This window comes from Perca flavescens, chromosome 3 (assembly GCF_004354835.1).
Source record: "Perca flavescens isolate YP-PL-M2 chromosome 3, PFLA_1.0, whole genome shotgun sequence".
In the NCBI taxonomy this organism is placed as follows: Eukaryota; Metazoa; Chordata; class Actinopteri; order Perciformes; family Percidae; genus Perca; species Perca flavescens.
Window position 1 is genome coordinate 1,361,319 of NC_041333.1, and position 22,095 is coordinate 1,383,413.

The following is a 22,095-nucleotide window of genomic DNA, read 5'->3' on the forward strand; positions in this document are numbered from 1 at the left end:
AGTGATGAATCTTAAAGCCAATCAGTAGGATTTCAGACTAACAAATAAGTGTGAGGTTTGACAGGTTAAGTAAATTAGGTAAAATGCCTTGATTATGTTCACTGGCGATGAACAAACTGTTCTATTACCATACAGTTACATGGTGGGCGTACAACATCTCAGTTTGCATTCTGAATCTCGCGGGTGGTCTTCCAAATTAAACAATAAAGTATATTGTTTGTGCATGCCCTCTAGAATGACACATGCTATGGTTAAACTTTGGTTTGGTTAAAGGGGAACTATGCCGTTTTTTTTAGCTTAATTTACCTTTACTGAACAGCTTCGGAGTCATTGGAATGGTGGAAAAACCACCCTTGTAGGAAGTATGGCATGATATCAGGTCTCGCGATGTGACGAATTGCTTCACAGCACTGCACAGATACGCCCATTCAGGAACCGGCTAACAAGGTAGTGATTGAGTTCTTCACACTATCATCATGGCTGAGCTGCCAAAAAAAAGAAGCAGAAAGCTAGGAAAGCATTGTCGGAGGAACAGAGAAAGAGGAAACGGCAGACTGACCGAGAGAGGAGTCAGACACGAGTAAACATAGGAGCTGCCAAATATCTATTCTGAAGCTGTAGGGGGGCGCTCTATAGAGAAACCTGCCAGCAAAAAGCCAGAAAACAGCCAAGAAATTGCCAAAACTGCATAGCGCCCCTTTAAGGCACAAAAACAACTTGGTTAGGTTTACGGAAACATTTTGGTTTGGCTTAAAATGAATACTTTACTCAAAAATAAGGGGATCTTCATTGTCATGGTTATAAACGTGTTTAAAGTCATGAAATGATCATAGCCATGTTTTTTTTTTTTTTTTTTTTTGTGTCCGTTGGGTTTGAAACGGGAAACAAACTGTGATCTTTCAAAACGACATATATGAGCGTTGTGTTTGACGCCATGATACGGCCCACACTGGCCGTATTCAACACAGGACCTTAACACGGGACACTACCCGTTCTATTTAACTTTAAGGCCGAAATAATTTTACCCTTGCTTTGAATAGCTGTTAATAATGCTTTAGTTGCCATGCACAGATATTTTATTGAATGAGCAGATATTGTAGGCAAAACAAAAGAAATACAATGTCAGTGAAGCTTTTTCAAGTTAGTTTACTATAAATATATTTTGTGAATTTGTATGTTTTTATTTTGTGAATGTTTCCTAATTATGTTGATGAAATGTAATTCATTTTTACATTTTTTTTTTTAGCTGACACTTTTATCCAAAGCGACTTACAATTGCTATATATGTCAGAGTTCTGGAGCAACTAGGGGTTAAGTGCCTTGCTCAGGGACACATTGGTTGATGTATCGCAGTGGGAATTGAACCTGGGTCTCCCACACCAAAGGCATGTGTCATAACCACTGTGCCACCACCACCCAATTCAGGTGGCATCACTAATTCAGGTGGCATCACGTTAATCTCCAAACTTATTTGCAAACATGGCGACATGGTTTGGATCTTGACTGACTGAGTCATATTTAGACAGAAGCAGCGTGCTTAGCCAAGAGAATTTACAAAGATATGACCGTTTGGAACATACTGAGCACACAGATGGACCGTGAAGACGTCGATCGTGCTGCAGGAGTTGTTGGAGAAGTTTCTATGGACAGTTGGATCATTTCTTTTTTCATTGTTGAATCCAATATAATCCTAACTGACCACAGCCAATGTTTTCAGTGAAGAAGCAAACTACAAACTTTTCAAGTCTACACTCGCAAATTCATGGTGAGGCTTTTACAGCTCCCTTTAGACTGTGTTTGTGGTGTGCTGCAGATTTTATGCATTTGTTCAAAAACGAAGGGAGAAGCTGCTGGACAGTGATCAGAGAGGATGCATCCAGTGAATATTAAAAACTAGCTGTGACTCCACTGCAGCACATCAACATGGCAAACCCCCCATTCTGAACTTGAATATAAATGGGACTGAAGATTGTGCCCCCGCTATGTGGTCCTGTGTTTAAGTGGCTCTCTAAACATAACCGCCGATGGTATTGTCTCTGACATTTCAACTGGTCCGACAGATAATATCCATCTATCTATCTTTTTCTGCCTCTAAATAAGCGATGCGTTGGCAAAGTTATGCTAATTATCCAAGACAAAGGCATACAGAGCTACAATGATGAATGGCTTTGTTGGAGCAGGTGGGCTTGCTCTTTTAAAGATAACCCTTTGTATGTAGAGGAGAATGTGTTATCCATTCAAATAGCCTTATCTAGTTACACAGGAGGTGTTCACAGCTCTGTACTGTTGTAATGAGGAGACAGAGAAAGATGAAATAATAAAGCCAGACATGCAGCCCTGCATTACCATATAGATAACCAGTACAGTACGAATGCGATCAATACGTGGGTGTGTGTACTCTCATTTGTGAAGAAGTGAGAAAACGCAGAGAGAGTTGTTTTGCTTAGAAGTGAAAAAAACAACAACAGAAAAGCGTAAGGAGAGAAAGACATAAGGAATGATCGGGAATCCTTTTAAAGCAAAAATGTCATCAGTTTTCAAGCAGCTGATAGAAGAACGCTCTGCGTTTTGCTCTGCTACAGTATGACTGTATCGGCCAAGGTATTTACTCATTTTGAGAGGCACTTTCAAAGGGGTGATTGGATAACCTTTCCAGTGCACACCTTAGGCTAAATTTTAGTGCATGTTTTATAGGAGCAGATCTGCTGCGTAGACCAGGACCCATAAAACACATAATCCTTTATACTGACACATCCGATTGCAGAGAGCTTGTCAAACGTTTCTCCAATCCATAAAATGCGCTCAGAGGGGTTTTACGCTGGAGTCAGCATGGATGTATGACTACTATTTACAGTACGCTGACCTCCCAGAGAAACAGTCGTACTGTAACGGCACAAACAACCTGTGATATGGATACTTATTTTACCTCCATTTGGCATTTTCCTCCTAAAAACAATCCTTCATTGGCACATTGAGCATTAGTGAAGACAAATTCAACACAGAGGTTCTGTTTATTCCAATGTGTAAGAAATGCGATGTCAGGTTTCCACATTAATACTGCTATACTGTCTTTGTTCAAATAGCACACATAGTACTAATAATTCACTGGAAAGGTTATGTGGTCCTTTTTACTTTACATCCTTTTCATATATATTCCAATTATCAGTGATGAAAGGACCCTCCTGCCACGTGAAAAGGTTTTTGCTGCTTTATTGGGACTAATAATGTGATTGATTGGACTTCTTTGTTTCTCGCTCAGAGATGAAGTCACAATTGGCAATCACCTAGGGGAGACTGTTTTCAGAGAAAGGATGATCATAATCAGGAGCTTCTTTTTTTCTTCTTCGCCAAAGAGTCCAGCATGTCGAATCATCAGAGAACTGTTTTTTAACTTTGTTACCGACAAACTGTTATGAGTAATCATGATTAATCTTTTTTGGCATCTATCAAAAAAGGATTTATTTCTAAATGCATGAGAGTGAATTAAAGTATCCTTTTTTTAGCTGCACAGGATGCGGCGTTACTATTTGGCTTAACAAAGCACTGCTCAAACAGGCTGCACAGAGTGAGCCAGAGAAAACAAACGGATGTCTCTTGAAATGTAAGCATTTTAAAGCACAGAGACCCTCCGACTGAGGTTATTTATCCACCCAATCCACTATTATGTTTAGTAGTAAATGGGATGCAGCTCAATTTACTTCTAATTGGGGCTCTAATGTGTGTTATTAAATACTTCACCATGTCCCAATTAGAAAACACTGGGGTCATACATCATTTTAATTGATATCCATCTCGGGCCACATGGGCTCACCATATTCCATCAGTGTTCCCAAAATGATCTTTGCTTGTAGAGAGAAGTAAAAGTGCAGTATTTTTATTGGTGCACACTCATTGACTTTGTGTGTGTGTGTGTGTGTGTGTGTGTCTGGATTTGTACATTTGTGAGCTATAGGGATGGTTGAGAATAGCAGTTTGATTCCTCATTATAAAAACCACACATCTCCCATGATACCAGTGCGTTCTGTTTATTGAATGGTAATGTATGAGAGGATGCAAATGCAATCCAGCCCATGCATTTTGTTCAAGCAATCACCCTTAATAAGCTCTAGTTCAGTGCAGCCAGGCAATATGGATATTTTTGATGCATGTTTGATCAGTGAAGCTAAACTCAAGTAAATTCCTGAAAAAGAAAATATGTTTGAGTGCACTGGATTTTGCAAGATGTTCACGGTGCTGCAATAAAACAACCATGAACAATTGCATGAGATATAAAATATTAAAGCTATAATCAATATTGTATACTAACAATAGATTATACAGTATCCCTACAGGGATGTGAAAAGGGAACTCACAGAGAATGATTATCCACCTCTGCAGTTCCCCTCAGCTCTAGCAGGGGTTCACTGTCTTTAGCTCATTGTTTTGGTTCATGGCCTGCAGCTTTAGGCCGGCGACAGACTGGATGCGTCGCGTGAGCGTGGCGTTTTCTACGTCTTTCCACACCAGAAACGTGTCTGTCTGCTGCTGCTGCTAGCCTTGTCTGGACACATGGATGTTTCCCTTTGATTACTGAACTCAAGCAGTAGTATACTTCATGTTAAACATAAATATATACCAATCTGATTACAGCAAAGACAACATCAGCAGTATTGACGGCAAAATAGGCTACAGAATATTTAATTCTGTATTGACAGGTACAATATTTGAAAATCGATAATTATTTATTATTATTATTACATTTATATCTGCATTTATGTCAAAACCTAGAGACTTTCAAACATCAACATGTCATTTATTAATACGTATTTGTGTCATCTTTTCCTATTCTATTTTGCCTGGAAACGCTTCCAACACGATTGCGTGTCACGTGAAAAATAGCCGTCGGTTCTATTTCTAGCGTGGACGTGTTTTTGGCGTGGCTTGATCCGCGTGTGTCACGCAGGCAGTTTGTAAGCTCTAACCTGTTAACATGGGAGCCGAAATAAAAATGGACATGCCACGCAGCTGACACGCTCACGCCATGCATCCAGTCTGTCGCCGGCCTTACTGTTTTGGTTCACTTGCTTCGCATTCATAGCGCTATTGGTGGCCGGTGCAGTCAGCTGTTTTCAGGGAAAAAGCTCTAAAAACCCAACTGCTGAGCGAAAAAACAGTGGACCAAAATATTCATCACGTGGCCAGAAACAGGATCCTAAATAAATGCCATTGTTGTTCCTTATCTACTGGATGTGTAAAAAGGCAACCGGTTGCTTGCCGTATCAGCTTTACCATTGATAATATACCAATATTGTGTTTACAACTTGATTCTTCTGCCCCAAGTGGCCAAAGAATTTGCATATTTTTGGCCACTTGAGAGCAGCGTAAGAAGCTGTAAAAAGATCATTGACATAACATCACCTTTTAAACAAATAAATAAAAGCAGCTGCTTATTTCATCCAGGTATAAAGCAACATTAGCATTCATTTGGAGTTGTGTTTCTGACCACTTGGTGGATTTAAGTCCAAAATATTTATCTCTTTACCCCTTGTCTAGTCTCTTATTGCAAGACCTTCCTCCACAGCGCCGCAAAGGACGGTCTGGCTAATCCACACAGCATCCTGGGATGGGAGAAAAACGTGAAAAATTGTCTTTGGCGGTGCTAAGTGCCGGCCTCAATGGCGGTGCCTCTGCAAAATGGCCTCAGGAAGGAACTTGTTTTGGTGGAACATGTGTACGTTCAAAAGTAGTTTTAGTCGTGCAACAGAAAACTCAGATTGGACAGATAGTCTAGCTAGCTGTCTGGATTTACCCTGCAGAGATCTGACGAGCAGTTAACCATAGTTCTTATAAATCGAAAGGAGTTTAAAATTCCAACACAAAGAAAGAGGAAGGGGAGGGACATCCGGCGGAATTTCTGACGGCACCTGAACAATCCCGGAAGTGAAACATCATCGATAAAGACTACCCCTTGTCTGATCTCCCCCATCTCCTGAAGGACATATGACTCTTTAACTGCTAAATATTTCACTATGTTCGTCATCGTGAAACCAAAACAATGAGCTTAAACACACTAAAGCGCTACATAGGACTGATGGGGAAGTGCAGAGTTGGCAATAACCCTCTGTGGGACCCCTGTCTCCATTGTTAATATAAAAAATAAGAAGTGCAGTTTTAATGAACGCAAGCAATTGAGAAAATGTAAAATTTGTATTTATATATTTATTGGTTGTTGTTGTTGTTGTTGTGGAATAGGCCTGAGATGGAATGGCTCTGATGCAAGATAACAAAATTGAGATAATGCAAACTGTACAAATGAGAATAAAGTACTCTGAAAACCCATCAGCACCTTTGCACCTTTTTGGACCAAGTTAGATTGCATTGTCTGGTCATCAGGGTTGAGGCCGATAAAGCGACCGTCGATCAATAACCATTTCTTATCCTCACTCTTCATCTTCTCTCTATCAAAGGGCAAAAGCTTCTTTCACAAGTGATTCTGCCACTGATAACCACCTGTTCAAGCCTTGACTGGTTCAATCTTCTCCTCCCCTCAGCGTCGGCCGTGATTACTAACCTCCTCCGTCTGTACATTATGTCTGCTGGCCTAGCACTCAACCAGGAGGAGGGGCACAGGGTCTGCTCCTCTTCCTGCCTCCGTCTCTCACCTGTTACTGTTTGCATCTGTATAAAGTTAAAAGTCTCCGTGGGGTTCTTGTGCATGTCTCGGGCCACATATGAGAGAGATGTGAGAATGCAAATGTGCTCGAGCTTAGCTGACAACATAATTTATATGGAAGATCACAGACAGGCAGGACAAACATGACACTTTTGGTTGAAAAAGTGGGGCTGAGAGGTGAGAAATGACAAATAAATCCTGTTTAATATAACGAGAGAGATGTTAAATTTCATCTCATCCTCACATGCTTATTCACTGTTAATGCATTTTGCCTGAAAGGTTTTACCAAACAGACTAATTAGTCTGAAAAAAATATTGAAACTCTCCGAGAGCAGAGACGGGAGTCGGATCAAGCCTCCATTAGGCCGTATGGGAATCTTCTGATTCCACGTTCATTATGATGTATTTACCTAACAAGCTGTGCTTTGTTCTTCATAATTAAAAAGCCTTCACTGACCTTTTGCCTCCCCGTCAAAGTACAGTTTCAAAGAGAGCCTCTTTTAGCATTCATGTGGCTCTCCACACCTGGCCTTTGGCTTTTTAGTGAAAAATACAAGTAGAATGGAAAAAAACAACACTAACTCAGAGTTTCTGCATGACAAGTTAAGTCAAGGTTGTATTTGTCTCATGAAATCACTCATAACCAGAGTATTTATAAAATACTCCTCTGCAAAAAAAAAAAAAAAAAAAAAACCAATTAGCGAGATGTCTCTCCCATCTTCTGGTGTGGATCAGACTACATGCAGGAAAAAGAACGACGTATTTAACCCTTAGAAAAGTGTTAAGATGCCTTTTACAACAAAGTGGGCTTGTATTTACTGTATGATAAAGGTGAAAAAATATAGAAATGACCATAACGCCTTCTTATTACACCAAACAAGTGAATATTTAATGTTTTATATGCTACATGCGCTATGCATGACTGAATATATATTACTTTGTTTGCCGAAAAGTCCTTCACAGACAAATACATGTTCAGTATGTTATCCTACATCATGACGTTACTTATGTTTAGAGTCAATAAGACCCCAGAAGAACAGAAATAGACTTAAATCATTTTAACTGTACATGCAATTCTCAAAACATTGTTTTATCAGCTTGATAACTGCAGGTCCACTGCAACTCTCAGCTCTTTTAAATCAAGGCTGAAAACCTATCTTTTTGATGTTGCCTTTATTTAAATAATGGCTCATTTCCTATACTGAAGTTGCATTGTTGAAACTGTATGAAAATCTATATAAGCATATAAAGAGAAATTAAAAAGTAAGACCGGTAGGACCGGCCCGTTCTGGGAACGGGTGGATTACGTGTATAGAGCAACGGCTTATGCATTGTCCCATACTAGCACCATAACATCTCGTATTTTATCTGCTTTTATATTTTTTACGGTTTTTAACTGCTCTTTAATGTTTAATTTCTTATACTGCACTGTAACTTTTATTCTCGTATTTTAATCGTTTTTATGTAAAGCACTTTGAATTGCTGAAGTTGCTGAAATGTGCTATACAAATAAAGCTGACTTGCCTTGCCTTGATGACTCCTCTTATAAGTATGTTGTTTTAGCTGAGATGGTGCAGGCAGGGTCTCCAAACAGAACATTAGAGTTAAATAGCTGGGTTGTCAACTGGTGTCAAAAAATTGGGTACATAACAATTATAATGAGGCAGCAGTCAGCAGCCAAACTGAGCAGTGCATGTACAGTACATTTGATTAATTGTGCGAAATGAGTAGCCTGTGTGTGATTAAAACATTCCATTCAAGTGATGTAGAAATGAGTTTCCTGCAATGTTGTTCCATTGACTATCAGTTAAACACTCATTCCCCCTGATTTCAACCTGCTAGATCAATAGTTAGAAACTGGGGAGCGTGCTGTCCCCGAGGAGCAGACACAGGGACTAGTAGTATGTCTGTCTCCCACTGAACTACGGAGTAAAGCCCTGCTATCAATTTACACAACATGTAGCTTTAACTCAATACTGTAAGATTGGAAAAAGCACACTGAACATTTTTACTCGTATCGGGAATATTTGCTTTGCAACATCAAACTGGATATCAGGGTCAATTTCTCTCTATATCCCATGGCAATACCAGTAATTTTCTTCTCTCTGTGATGAGAAACCAAATTGTAATTGAAAGCCAGAATAAATGTTTTTACAGCTAAATCCCCCAGTGAGATGTTTGATAATATTTTCTGCTTTGACTTTTGGGACAGGGATGAAACCTGTTCTCTATAGATCCACATTCAGATCGCACATTAATCTATCCCTCAGCAGTGTAGTACCTCTCTCTCCTGTGTGCCTCCACACCGATAGTTTCTGAAATGGGAATTAGGCAGAGGGATGGTGGGGGGGGCAGCAGGTATATTACTTGGAAGCCTGGGGGCCCCCGAGCTAAGAGGAATGAGGGTTCGTGCGTTAGATTACATATGCCCTCAGCCTGTCAAAAAAAATGCACCTGCTTGCGGCTTGACGTTAATTTGTTTGGACATGGTTTATAATTTAATTCCATCGCAGAATTAACTTCCAATACATGGAGCAAATCTGCTGGGGAGATGGCGATCGGTAGGGTATCCCTCTGTGCTGCTGTGGCCTTCCCAGGTGAATGGTAAAACTTTGATGCACGCCTATAAACTACCCAATGCCTATGGATTTTGTGTACTGAGGAAACCATAATAAAAATCCAATCCAGACTTTTGAGAAGAATCTATCACAATAGAATTGAGTTCAATTCCCTCTACCTTTCATGGTTTATGCTTTACTGCTTTTGCAGCTAATGCTGTGAGGACTGCAAACTGCTTCTTGGTGAGACTTGGCTGTAACTTGCTTTAGCTAAAAAATAAAATACTGTTAACATGTCATGTTTTTAACTTGTCAGGTGTAACATTGATGGCTCACTTCCATTTCAGTGGCCCAGTAAGCCATGCCCACTATGCCAGCATGGGCAATGCTTGGGCACTGGCACAGCTAAATGGAATGCAGCCATTATTAATGGTATTTGCTACACCTGTTTGCCGAGACAAGATATCTGCCAGGAGAAAGGTCTGTGGAGAGTCAGAAATGATTGAGACAAGCAGTCTCTCGTGTACAACAAACACCATTTCACCTTATCGTCCAAGATATATTAATATATTTTCTCAACACATTTATCAAAGAGTTTCTATATGACTGTGTGTACTGTATGTGTACCTGTATGTTTTATTGTCTGTTGATCTTCATATTACAAGTGTTGAGCTCTTGAGCCTTTTTCTGACCTCTACACACCTTAGAAGTAGGTGAAGTTGTGACGTAAAAATAAAAAGGTGTGCCTTTTCTTTTTGTATTAAAAGCTGGCTTCGGAAGAAATTCAGTTGGAAATTAAAAATGAGATACTTCAAGACACCTTCCGTTACATCAAAATATGACAAAAATAATACAAATTTATGTTGGAGGAAATGTAAACAGATTGGGGACCACACTCACATCTTCTGCGATTGCACGAAACAGATTCCATTTTGGCAGGGGATCCAAGCAGAAATTCAAGACATTTTGAAAATTAAATTACCACTGAACCCATTATAATATATACTGGGTTCGACTCCAGGGGAAGATATAGGAAAAATGAAAGCCCAGCTATTACAGATTCTCCTACTTGTGGCGAGGAAAATGATAACCGTGTCCTGACTCAGACCTCTACCTCCCACCCTTCAACAATGGCGAGAGGGACTAAAGAAAGTTTATGTAATGGAGAAGATAACTTTTTGTGGGCCCCCGCCCTCTCCCACTTTGGATGGCCAGACAGATGAACTGGTAATAGCTTGTGGTGAGAAGGTATGTCTGTTTTTGTTGTTTTGTGGGGGTCGCCTGTCGAATGTACTTTCTCCCCCCTATTCGGAGTTTTGTTTTGTGGGATGTCAAATTGTGTAGGAGATCTGGACTAGGTTTGTATGTTTGCAGAGACACTAATTGTTCTTTGTTTGTTTTTTGTTTTTTTTGTTTTTTTTGCATTTTATTCTAAAAGTATTGTTTTGCTTTGTTTTTATATGCATCATTTTAAATAAAGAATGTAAAAAAATAAATAAAAACATGTTTCACATAATTCCAGGAATGGAGAATACAAACAATACTCCCAGTACTTAAATACCAGCAAGATTAACGGTATAAGGTGCAAGCCAGAGGTTTCCATGTTCATTTTACAATCTTACTTTGTAAAGTAACCACAAAGGATGAATCCGAATAGCTTTGGTGATCCCCTGACTTTTCCTTTATGATCCTTGAACTCCTTTGTCACCATCATCAGGACAGACTTTACATTTGTCCAGTACTTTGATTTTAGGCCAAATACCTGCAAAATGAATGGCATTCCCATCAGCCTCAGCTACACTTTGTGTGTGATGCTCATTAGCAAATGCTAACACACCAAACTTAGATTGTGAACATGGTAAATACTATACCTGCAAAGCATCAGCATTTTCATTATGAACATGTTCGCTGCTGTGTCTAAGTACAGCCTTGCAGAGCTGCTTGCATGGCTATAGAATGCCTAATTTACATTTCATCAACCCTCTCTAAACCGTGATAATAAGAAGCTTATTTATTACATTATTTCAAATTATGTACATACACTGTGAGGGAGGCAGTCTCCTGCTTAGCCTGTTTGTTATATGTATGCTAATACAAAGCTGATTCTACTTTATACTGTGGGTTGTCTGTTAACTTTGGCCTACAGCACGCATTTTGTAAAGCCACAATAGTTATGGAACAAACAAGGCAGCAGAGCTTCCACTGTAGGGCTCCAGACTCAAGCAGGCAGGAAAAAGGAAATTATACATATAACACGTAAACACAATGCTGTCAACTCTGTGATCAATTTGTAACAACTACCTAGGATGCCGGGTTTGTATTATTTGAAGTAGGGCGGTTGAGGGGAAATAGCATTTTTGTCACGCTATGTAAGATGCTGGCTCGCTGGAGGCTGTCATGAGGTGAGATGACAACGTCACAGTCATAAGTGGGCCAAGCAATTAGGACTGCAGGAAGAAGGGAGGGAGTCTGAATTCAGCTCAGAGGCCTCACATTGTGAACAGAAGCTTGTGTGAGTCTAAAGACTAGAAGAGAGCATGACTTGCTCTTCTCCCTCCACCCCAGTCAGATAGTAGAGGAGACCACCCCAGGACAGGATTTATAGCACAACTACACACTGCTCAAAAAAGAAGTGGATGGTAGATGAAAACCTCTGACACATACTGTATTTCATGTCTTCATCCCACTGAGCAGCAGGCCAGCAGGCATTCAGAGAGCTCCCTTTTATCTGAGCTGTGTCCTTTCTCCAGCGCAGGGATGCAGTCACGGGCAGTAAGAAAAATGTTATATAGTTATGACTTTTTCCTGCAATATCAGTGACATGGAAAGAATGAGTAAACCCAAGAGCCTCCATACAATTATGTTACAAACAGATGTGACAATGGTTGGCTAAGAGTGACATTAAAGTAACTTTAATGTTCAGGCAGGCTGACAAGGATCCACTCAGCAGCATATCGCAGCAGGATGTCGTCAGTCTAACTATTGTGTTGTTACATAAGAATTGCTTGCAAATTCGGATGCCATCGTAGTTCTCCAAGTCTGGGTGGCAGTGCCTACGGGACAGGCAAAGCAGGCCGAACATCCTTTTACCCAAGGATCTCGGTGTGCTCATAGCCCATTGGGGAGATGTACTGTAATCCTTCCAGCATGTCATACGCCTGCACCAAGGTCTCGTCCTAGTCAGCCATGCATAGAATGTCTACACAGGACCACCTCAACGGGCCCAAGTGTTAGACAGGATTCTCAAGTTTAAAAGTACACTAAGTGCTTAGTAAGAAAACATATTTTGTACATACTGTACCACTTAATCTGCAAGAGAAATACACCCTGTAAATACACCATGCTTTTTATGGATTAATGGGTTACAAACATACACTATATTTTCATTCCAATACAAGCATTGCATTGCATGTACCGCACAACGGGATAAAAAATACTATATTTTTATTTCTCCTGCATGGTCTGATTCTCAGGTTTGCAGTCTTGCGTCATCTTGCTAATGAGCAAAGCCTGTCCTTAGCAGAGGAGCATTAAAAGAAATACCCGGATCCTAAGTAAGTGCATGAGCAAATTCACAATGAACAAGTGTCCTTTTCTTCCTACGAACCTGCGGGTTTTCTCAAGAATATATCCAGATATTGTTACTAGTTTACCTGCTAGTCTAGGATCAATCCTGAAACCTCCCAGTCATAGATACTGAGACTATAAATACAGCATATCAATGGCAGCCAAAAGCAAACTTTACTTTTACTACTTTTACACCTGAAAGAAATACCCAAAAATCAATGTAAGTTTGCTGTGACATGGGCGAAAATGTACATTCTACACAGTGTGCGAAATACGGGAGGGTCCGGGGGGGCTCGACGCCCCTGATTAACCCATGAGACCCCCTGAAAGCCTCAAAAGCAAAATTTGAAGGGGGTCTCAAATTTTGTTTAAAAAATAAAATATTTTTAAAATATTACGCCGTGGTGCTTTTTTCAATTTGAGAGATGGCCTGTTTGCACGGTTAGGCAAATGTGCTTTGTGTATGTGTTCAATGATGTATCTGTCATCTATCTATCTATCTTAAATAATGTCACACGATCGGTCATACTGCAGGCTCTCATTTGCAAGTGCACTGATTGCGTGCCAGTCTCCGATAGGCTATACCTTGCATTTATTCAGTTGATTGCTCTTGTAAATGCGCCAGATTGGTGCCAATTATTGTCATGTCTGCATTGTAATGCACAACTTTGCCTCTCCTTGTTATAAACAACGTGCTCCAAACAACTTTAGCCAATGCAACCGCCTATGTCAGTGTTGCTTTACGAATACTATAGCATATCTGATTATCAAAAATTGTTGTAGACTGATTGTCTTGGCTTGCATCCATCAAATATTGTAATGTTATAGGCCTACTGCATATTGAGAAAATTTTGATCGGTATTGTGTAACAATCGGTACCCCACCGAATATTGACGGGTATTTCGCACATTGTTTCTACATTAAAAATATATGTCCAGCATTGTTAAATATACACATCTTTAATTCAATTTAGTTAGAATTTTATTAACTTCATCCACTTTGGCACTCACATTCGGTATTGTAGAATTACTTGTATTGCGATGATACCATTTTCATAGGTAAAAGATTGTGATGGTATCATGTTGTGAGTTACCCGGCAATTCTCTTATTACTCTGATGTGCACATACAACAGTTTTCACAACTAGAAGCAACTTTGAGTATTAGTCCCAGACATCACACCTTTGACATGTCCTAACAAGGAGAGAGACCACCAGTTGTTGTGAGCTGAGGCTGTGAACAAAAGTAATTGGTACTTTTCAATTGACTGCACCAGCTTAGGCTCCTTACTCCTCAGTGCGGTTACATTTCACGTATTTAGAGCCCGTTTTTCCAAGCTCTACCTTGTCTCCCTCTTCCGTCTCACCGTCCTTTGCCCAGCAGGTATCTTAATGCTTGCAACTGTACTCAAAACTTGTGTGGAAAAATAGGCTTTTTCTACAAGACCTGTCTTACACATGTTATAAAAGCAGATATCAAAGTGCTGCTATTCAGACTTGTGCACAGTACATTGAGGTTGCCTACATATGTGAAATACTTTCATTTGTGTGTGTGTGTGTATGTGTGTGTGTGTGTGTGTGTGTGTTTGTGTATTTTTGCATTGGAATAGCAGCATGATATTTCTGGCTGGTTAAGCTGAACATGTGGCAGTCCTCCTGGAAAGCTGACCTGTGTCAGTCTGTCTACAAGTTAATGTTCAAGTCAACCGATGCCCATCTGCAACTGCTTCTGTTTTCTCTCCATCTGTTCTCCGTACTGCCACACACACCCCCGCTCGCGCTCACACTCACTTCATCAGAAGTATTGCTGCAAGGTAGCTGAACTGAAAAGCATAAAATTCTTCATTCATCATTTCAGCAAGTACCTGTGAAATTTCGACCTTAGTATGTTGATGGCAGTTATGCTTGATGGTGCATCATCTTCAAAGAACATAAAAGAAGAAAGCCATGATCAGATCTCTGCTAAGAGTCCTGTTAGTCAGTGAAAAGTTTAATCTCAAACTCTCCCACCTACCAGCTGCCCCACCAACAGCTCAACACAATGTGAGAGACAGTGGTTTGCATGAGATTTCACACCAACTATCGCAACTTTCCTCAATCTCAAGAACAGCTATTATAAGCACAATAATGTATTTAATTTGGCATCTGTTATATGCAATATTTAAACATGTAAACCTTATTCTATACATGGCTTTCCTCTGCAGCACCACCTGTGTGCTTTTGACAAAATGAATAAAAGTATGATTCTCATCTCTTATTCAAGATTGATGCTTGACCTCATTGTGTGTCACTGCTTTCTTGGTTTTATATGATTAACAAGTTGCAGATGTAGGCGCTTCTCGTGCATACGAAGCGTGGTTTCAGTAGCTGACTCTTCAGTTTTCCTCTCCGTCCCGGCACACAGAGTGAATGTAAATGGTTTTGAACTTTAGCTGCCTCTCAACATCACATTCTGACATATTGCAGGATCTGTGATGGCATGTCACTAACAACAGAAATGGTAATGTTGATGTAACGATAATGTTAAGAGATATGATTCTAATTTATAATGTGGATGATGTTTCACTATTATTGAAATACATTAATGTTAAAGCTGCACTAATCATTATTTCTATATGATGAAACCCAGTGATAATTATCACCATACTCTGCAGTTCCCTTCAGGTCTATGGAGCGATTTAGCTTCTTTTAGTGAATTGTTTTGGTCGTCCAGTCTGCAACTCTCATCAACCACGTTTCCAAACGCAGCAGGCAGTAGTTGTTTAAGTGAAAGGCTTTGATAAGGCCACTGGACCGTACTTGCCCAACTCTAAAAGGCAGACAAAGTTAGCAACTAGCTGCTGAACAGAGTGGAGCATTCGGCAGCTAAAGAGCTGGATATGTTGAGACTAAACCCAGATCTTAAACAAGAGTGATTATCAGACTTACATTTGTTACGTGGACAGAAACACATCTCCAAATGAATCCCATGTAGCTTTAATAATGACTGTATTAGGTGATAATTCTGTGTTAATTAGTATGCCACCATTGTTTCTCCATTAGTTGGCCAAGTTACCACTGTTTGAGGACATTTTAGACATGAGCCTTGAACATGTGACAATTGAGCGTTTTGATAAAAAATTTATTTTATTTTATATTTCTTTAACTTTCAAGAAAAACATTTTCAATTACATTTTTTGCCCAATTCTTTTTTTTTTACCAATGTGTCACAAATATTCACCTAAATTATCTCCCATGACCCATAGAATTTGGAACAAAAATGAAAGAAAATCCATCCAGTATTGGCAGAACCTTGAGCTCAGCCTTGTTCACGAAGTAATAAAAGTAAAACACTAAATTACTTTTTTTATCGTGTTTTATCATAAATAGTGGATTTTGATTCAGTCGACCGACAGCAGTGTTCCTACCGGTACGGTTTAGACCTGTGCTGCTCATTGGTGAGAGGTTGTAAACCACTTTCATACTTCAGCAGTATGCAGTTGTCCAATTCAATATTAACAGCCATTTGTCATGTTAACCTCTATTCAAGGACCTTGAAACTAATTACCCTAAAATATAATTAAGCATAATTGTTATTAAACAACTGGACAGACAGCACTTCTTATCTCTTCGATGCATTTAAATTAATTTAGACATGAAACACCAACCCAGTTGGCACTCCTGCCTAACAGACACCATATGCAATGTGCAGATGATGAGGCGCTCTAAAGGTCCATGTGTGTGGGATTATGAGTTTGTGGGTAGAATTAGGAGCGATTGGCCCTCCCCATTCCCTCTGGACACGACCCCTCTCCCACTCTGGCCACACCAGACAAGCCTGTTAAGATGGGAGAGAAGAGGAGCAGCCTGAAGGTCTGCTCAATCCATTTCAAAAAGCCAACCTTAGCAATGATTGACAGGGGGAGAGGTTACATCCCTATTTACCCTTATAGAAATACATGAGAGGTTGAGGAAAAAAGTACTGGAGCAAAATGGCTTGACATTGAATAGCCAAATAGGGAGAAAAAGAAATGGGAAGCATAATGCATGAATTGATGGACTGATTCAAGAGGAAGATGGAATACATAAATGCATCAATATAGAAATTCAATTTTGAAGCCAAATAAAAACCTTTTGTCCTAGCAAGATTATCCTTTGATAGGAGAAAAAACACACTTCCTCTTAAATCATAAGATAACATAAAAGATGACTAACAGATTTGCATTAAGTCCGAAGATTTTTGAATAGCATTAATGTGTTACTGTCATACTCTACTTCCAAAGTGGATACAATTTCTAAATGATCAAAACACCCTAAAAACACCAGCCTACACAGCTGTTTTCCAAATGTGACATTGACAACTTGTGGGTTACTGCATCCACATCTACATAATAACATTGTATGATATATCTAACTAATCAACATTTATGAATATGCCACTTTGATACAGCAATCATGAAGAATCCAGTCTGAACTCAGCTTTCAATTTGGTAAGCAATTTTCGCCATGCGCCAATGCGCTTTTCACAGCCATTTAAAATGTATGAGATGAGTAATGCAACTGAGACAATAATTAATCGGCACACCCTCCTATTTATATTTGAGACTGTCCTCCCCGAAAAATGATCCCATAGGTCGTTTCTTGAATCAGCAATTACGAATCATATCTACGCTTATTGTGGCATTGCCCTCTAGTGGCCATAGTAATTATGGCGGGAGCAATGCAGAAAGTAATGTGACCATGTTGAAGAGCAACAAGTTCCGGTAAGGAGGTAGGGATGGGGTCAAATGAACACAGGACCCAGTGGACCAGGGGTTTGAGTCCCGTTTGAAAATTAAAGTAAAGGGAGAAGTTGTTTTAACTTTACAAAACAAACGCAGCTAGGTCACGTTCAGCATCCGCTGCGTAACCAGAAGGGAAGTAATGTCTGATTTGAACCCAGACCACAATGTTTTTCTAAACTTAACCAAGTAGTTTTGGTTTCACAACGTTACCGACGTATTCAGCTCTGGTTTAGATACGAGGATGAAACATTTCCTGCTAATTTCTGAAGCGCTCCAACCATACAACAATACAGGTGGTTTTTCCTACCATATGGTTGGGAGGACCTGTTGGTATCTCAGCCAAAGCTTTGGCGCAGAGGACGCAGTTCGTGCAAGACAGAATGCATTTTTTGCAGTTTGCATTCAGCGTTGCCAAATGTATGATAATTATCGTATTTGTATCATAATTTTGCCCTCTGTAACATGTACAATCATTAATTCCAAAAGTGCCAAAATGTACGATATTAATTTGACCATATTGTGACGCTTACAATTAGTTGGTTTTAGTCTGCGCGGTCTCATTTTAATTCATTTTCCCGACATGATCACAATAGCAAAATATGAATCCTACGTCCTCATGTGACCGCATTGCAGCCAATCGTGCTCGGTGTAGGCTACGGGCAGCCAGAGACGGCGTCACTGAGGTAGGCTACAGCCTAAACTTTCTTACTGTGCTGTGTTCAGCTCGAGTTGTTTTGAATGCACCAGCCCATTTATTTATTCATATAGCTTAGGTTATGACCTTAACTGTTTTTATGCAGAATATGAACAGGCTTATTTAATTTTAATAGAAGGCTATTACAAAGAAATGTCAGACCATCATATAGGCTTGCTTTGAACCCCCCCGATGTATGTGGGGGTTTTTTACGCCTATTTGTTCTTGTGGTTATAACTTGCGGTACTATAGTTTAACATTTCCCATTCGGCAACACTGTGAAGATTGTCCAGTTATGACCTTACCAAGTGCAACCCGCCACAATCAACGTCTATAGATCATCACAAAGACGAAGTTGAGCACCAACATGTGTAGACGTTGAGCAGTCATCAGTGTAGTGGCCATTAACATGTTGTGTTTATGGGATGTGATTCTGCAGCTGGTCTGAATGCATTTTACGTCGACAGTAGCTTACAAGATGAGCACGCAGACTTCCAAGTGAGAAACTCATCAAGAGGCCTTAGCTTGATGTTTTCCTGCGCTTTATGATGACTCAGTTATCTACCCAGAGGTTAGGTGTGAAATCTCATAGCTTCAAATGGTCACTGCAAATGATTAATCTAACCTAAATCATATATAATCTTTTTATTTTTGTTTATATTAGACCCAGTAGCTTGTTTCCAGTGTTTCATGTTAGGAATCCTCTAGAAATGATTGATAATATCTTGAAACGAAGCAGAATAGAAAGATCATTCTGTGAGGAAACACTTTACTCAAAAATGTCTTGAAGTAATGTGATTTCCGTTAGTGTTTGGGATACATACATTAGAGAATTGTGTTGCCATTTGAAAGGCAATAATTGTAAGAGGCTGCTTGGCTTCATTCTGACAGGCGGAGGGTGATACCGGTGCCAGTAGTTTAGCGCAGCTTTAGGACCCAGAGAGGCTGACGCGGCTGCTCCCTGCAGGAGAACCATGGACACATTTGTATGCGCTGGCTCTCCACCGCTGCACGAACTGCACTACTTGTATACATAACGGCACAGGATACTCTTTTTTTTTTTTTTTTTTTTTCACCCCCTGAAGGATAAGCTTTATCAACAGACACTGCTTTGGTTTTAATTTCCAGCGCTTTGTTTCTAGAAAGAAGGATAACCAGCGTCCACTCAAGTCGCTCCATCACTAGTTGTATGCTGTACATTTCCACGGTTTTTGTTCTCTACAAAGTGCGCTGCGAATAAAAGTTTTACGGACTCGCCGGTATGGATCACTTCTGCTTTTAAGGGAGAAACACGTGCAGCAGCCTTCGCATAATTTTGGAGAGGGTAAGTTGGATTTGACTTGTCTCTCTAAAGAATGCTGCGAGTGGTGCGACAGGCTTTTCTGCAGGTGGGCAGGCTAGCTGTGCAGTGTTGGCCGTATGATTCCTAAAGGCTGCACTTGTTTCAGACTATAGATACAGCTTAGACACGCCAGCTTGTATTGGCCGATGGTAAAGCATGGCGCCTTTACGCAAATCCGGAGTGGACAGACTTCTTTCCTTATATTTTCTGTATCCGATACAGAAAATCTGATATCTGATTGAGTACATTTCATATCGTGGTGCGGTAGAAACACAGCCTTCCATAGGTAGTGTTGTGTTTGACAGGTGTGTTGTTGCCTGTCAAAGCAGCCTGTTGACAGACAGGACGCTCGTGTGGCTCTGGCGGAGCTGTCCTCTTTCTGTGGTGCTGAAAGTTTCCTAACTGGCCACATGGCTTGTCGCATCACTGAAGGAACGACAAGAAATAGGCGCATGCAACATATGTTTCATAGTTACTGAAGACAAATATGATTCAAAGGCTAAACGCTACCAGGCGATGTATCTATCATCTATCAACCTGCTGCTGATGAACGGTGTGTGCGGAGGTGATGCAGGTACATGTAACTCAGCCGACACTGTCCACGGTCTTGCAGCACTAGATGCAGGGACTCAGCAGGGACGATGAATCAATACAGTTTGAATGAACACAGAAGGAATTCCAAAAAGCCGGAGTCCCTTCAGTGAAAAGACAGCAAGAGGCTGTGTCTCTTTTTAATTTACCGTCAACCGTAACACTTTAGACATTAGTGGTTATTGGGTGACTATGAATTATATTCAAGTTTATGTAGCAGTGTGATATTGGAAACCGCATCCCATTATTTTAAGGGACTGCTGGTTATTAACTTCTAACACATACTTTGCACACAATAGTAAAACATTCTACATATATGTATTTTATATGTTCCATAACTTTCATCTTTGCCAACCAAAGTAAATCAGAAGACTTTAACATGTGTTGTCAAAGACACGTCAGGTGTGAAGGGCGCTGTGTCTGGTCCCTGTCACCAACTGTGAGGAGCCTCCTCACTGATTGCTAATATCAATAATCCGACTCTCTGCACTTCTCTGAGATTTACAACATGGCTGTGAGGATTTCTGTGGATACGCTGCTGCTGCTGCTGCTGCTGTGGCATCGCTTCATGTTTTCTCTTCCTGCTCATGCTCCAGACTGTGATGTAGTCAGCCCTGTGTGATACTTTCTGAGTCTTACCTGTCTTGGCTTGAGTTTGCCAGTGTGGTACCTTCCAGATTGATTCACTTTCCCAGAGAACTGAAGAACCTTTTCTTTTCTTTTTTTTTTTCTTTTTGCTCCTTCAGTTGCAGTGATGGAAGACATGGTGGGGGGTGGTTTGGTAGATTTTCCAATCAATGCTTTGCTTTCACTTTATATCAGAACCCCCGTTTCTGACGATTTTGCAGGGAAAACATTGCTTTGTGTTGAAGTTATTTTTAGAGCTTTGAATCACACTTTTTATTTCAAACCGTAAATCATTATTATTGACAATAATATGATTATATATTGCTAATGCAAGGCCTTCTTGTTCTAAAACTCTATTCCTGCTATATTTCTATAATTTCCTTAAGTTATAAATTATTCTTTTGGTTTGTTTTCCATTTGTTACATTACAAAGAAAAAATTGCTTTCGAAGTATTACGTTTTGCTTCTGTGGAGCGGTCTTATCTTTTCCTTTTCACTGCACATCTGGTCTTTATGCCAGTATGTTATCATTGTCTTTGTCATGACCACATCCTGAATGTGACACATCACACTGAATCAAAATGGCACTAATTAAGTCTAAAAACTGAGATCAGATACAATACAGAAATGAATGAGAAATTAGGGGCATATTCATAGAGAATAATAGCAGAAATGAAAATCACTTTATTTGCAGCTTATTCTTGCATTTGTGCAATGGGGGACTTTGCCCACTGTGAACTGCTGGTCACACTTCTCTGGTTGCCTGGGCAAATCTCTCTAATCCAGAGAGGCGGACCAGATATGTCTTCATGGCAAATTTGGGGCTTATAGGCAGACTTGGAATTTTGTGTGCGGCAGCCAAAGCAGAACATTAATAGATTTCATCTAACAGGATTAGTGATATTTGGAAATAAGACATGAGGCAGAAAATGAATAAGACATGAATACCCAGTGAGCAAAACTAACAACACTAACAAATGTGTGAATAAAGATTCTTTGAAAGGCACACAGACTGTCAATTTAAATCCCCCAGAACTGCACTGCAGAATTACAATTGTGTTTGTGAAAAGACTCATTCTCACTTGTTTAAGATTGAAATCTATCTACAGAATGCTGCAACCCTGCACCCTATTTCTCACCCAGAAAACATTGCTGCTGTCGAAATAGAACAAAACACAGTAATAACCCTTTGTTAGTTGAAAATGATAGAGGAAGTTCCCATCACTCCCGTTCATCTTCCTTCCACCCTAAAGATGTGCGAATGCCCTGAGGCCGCTGACGATTGATTTCTGTTTTATTGTTTT

At 40.0% G+C, this 22,095-nt stretch overlaps 1 protein-coding gene across 3 annotated transcripts in view; it reads left to right on the forward strand.

Moving 5' to 3' along the window:
• robo1 (roundabout, axon guidance receptor, homolog 1 (Drosophila)) overlaps window positions 1-22,095 on the forward strand; it is a 294,093-nt gene that overhangs the window by 15,729 nt on the left and 256,269 nt on the right. For 2 of the 3 annotated variants that reach the window (XM_028573116.1, XM_028573119.1), the window contains exon 1: window positions 19,507-19,555. The exons of the other annotated variant lie outside the window; for it this stretch is intronic. The gene's annotated coding sequence lies outside the window, so the exon portion shown is untranslated. Of the gene's footprint in view, window positions 1-19,506; window positions 19,556-22,095 lie in introns of those variants that run through there. 3 annotated transcript variants of the gene reach the window in all.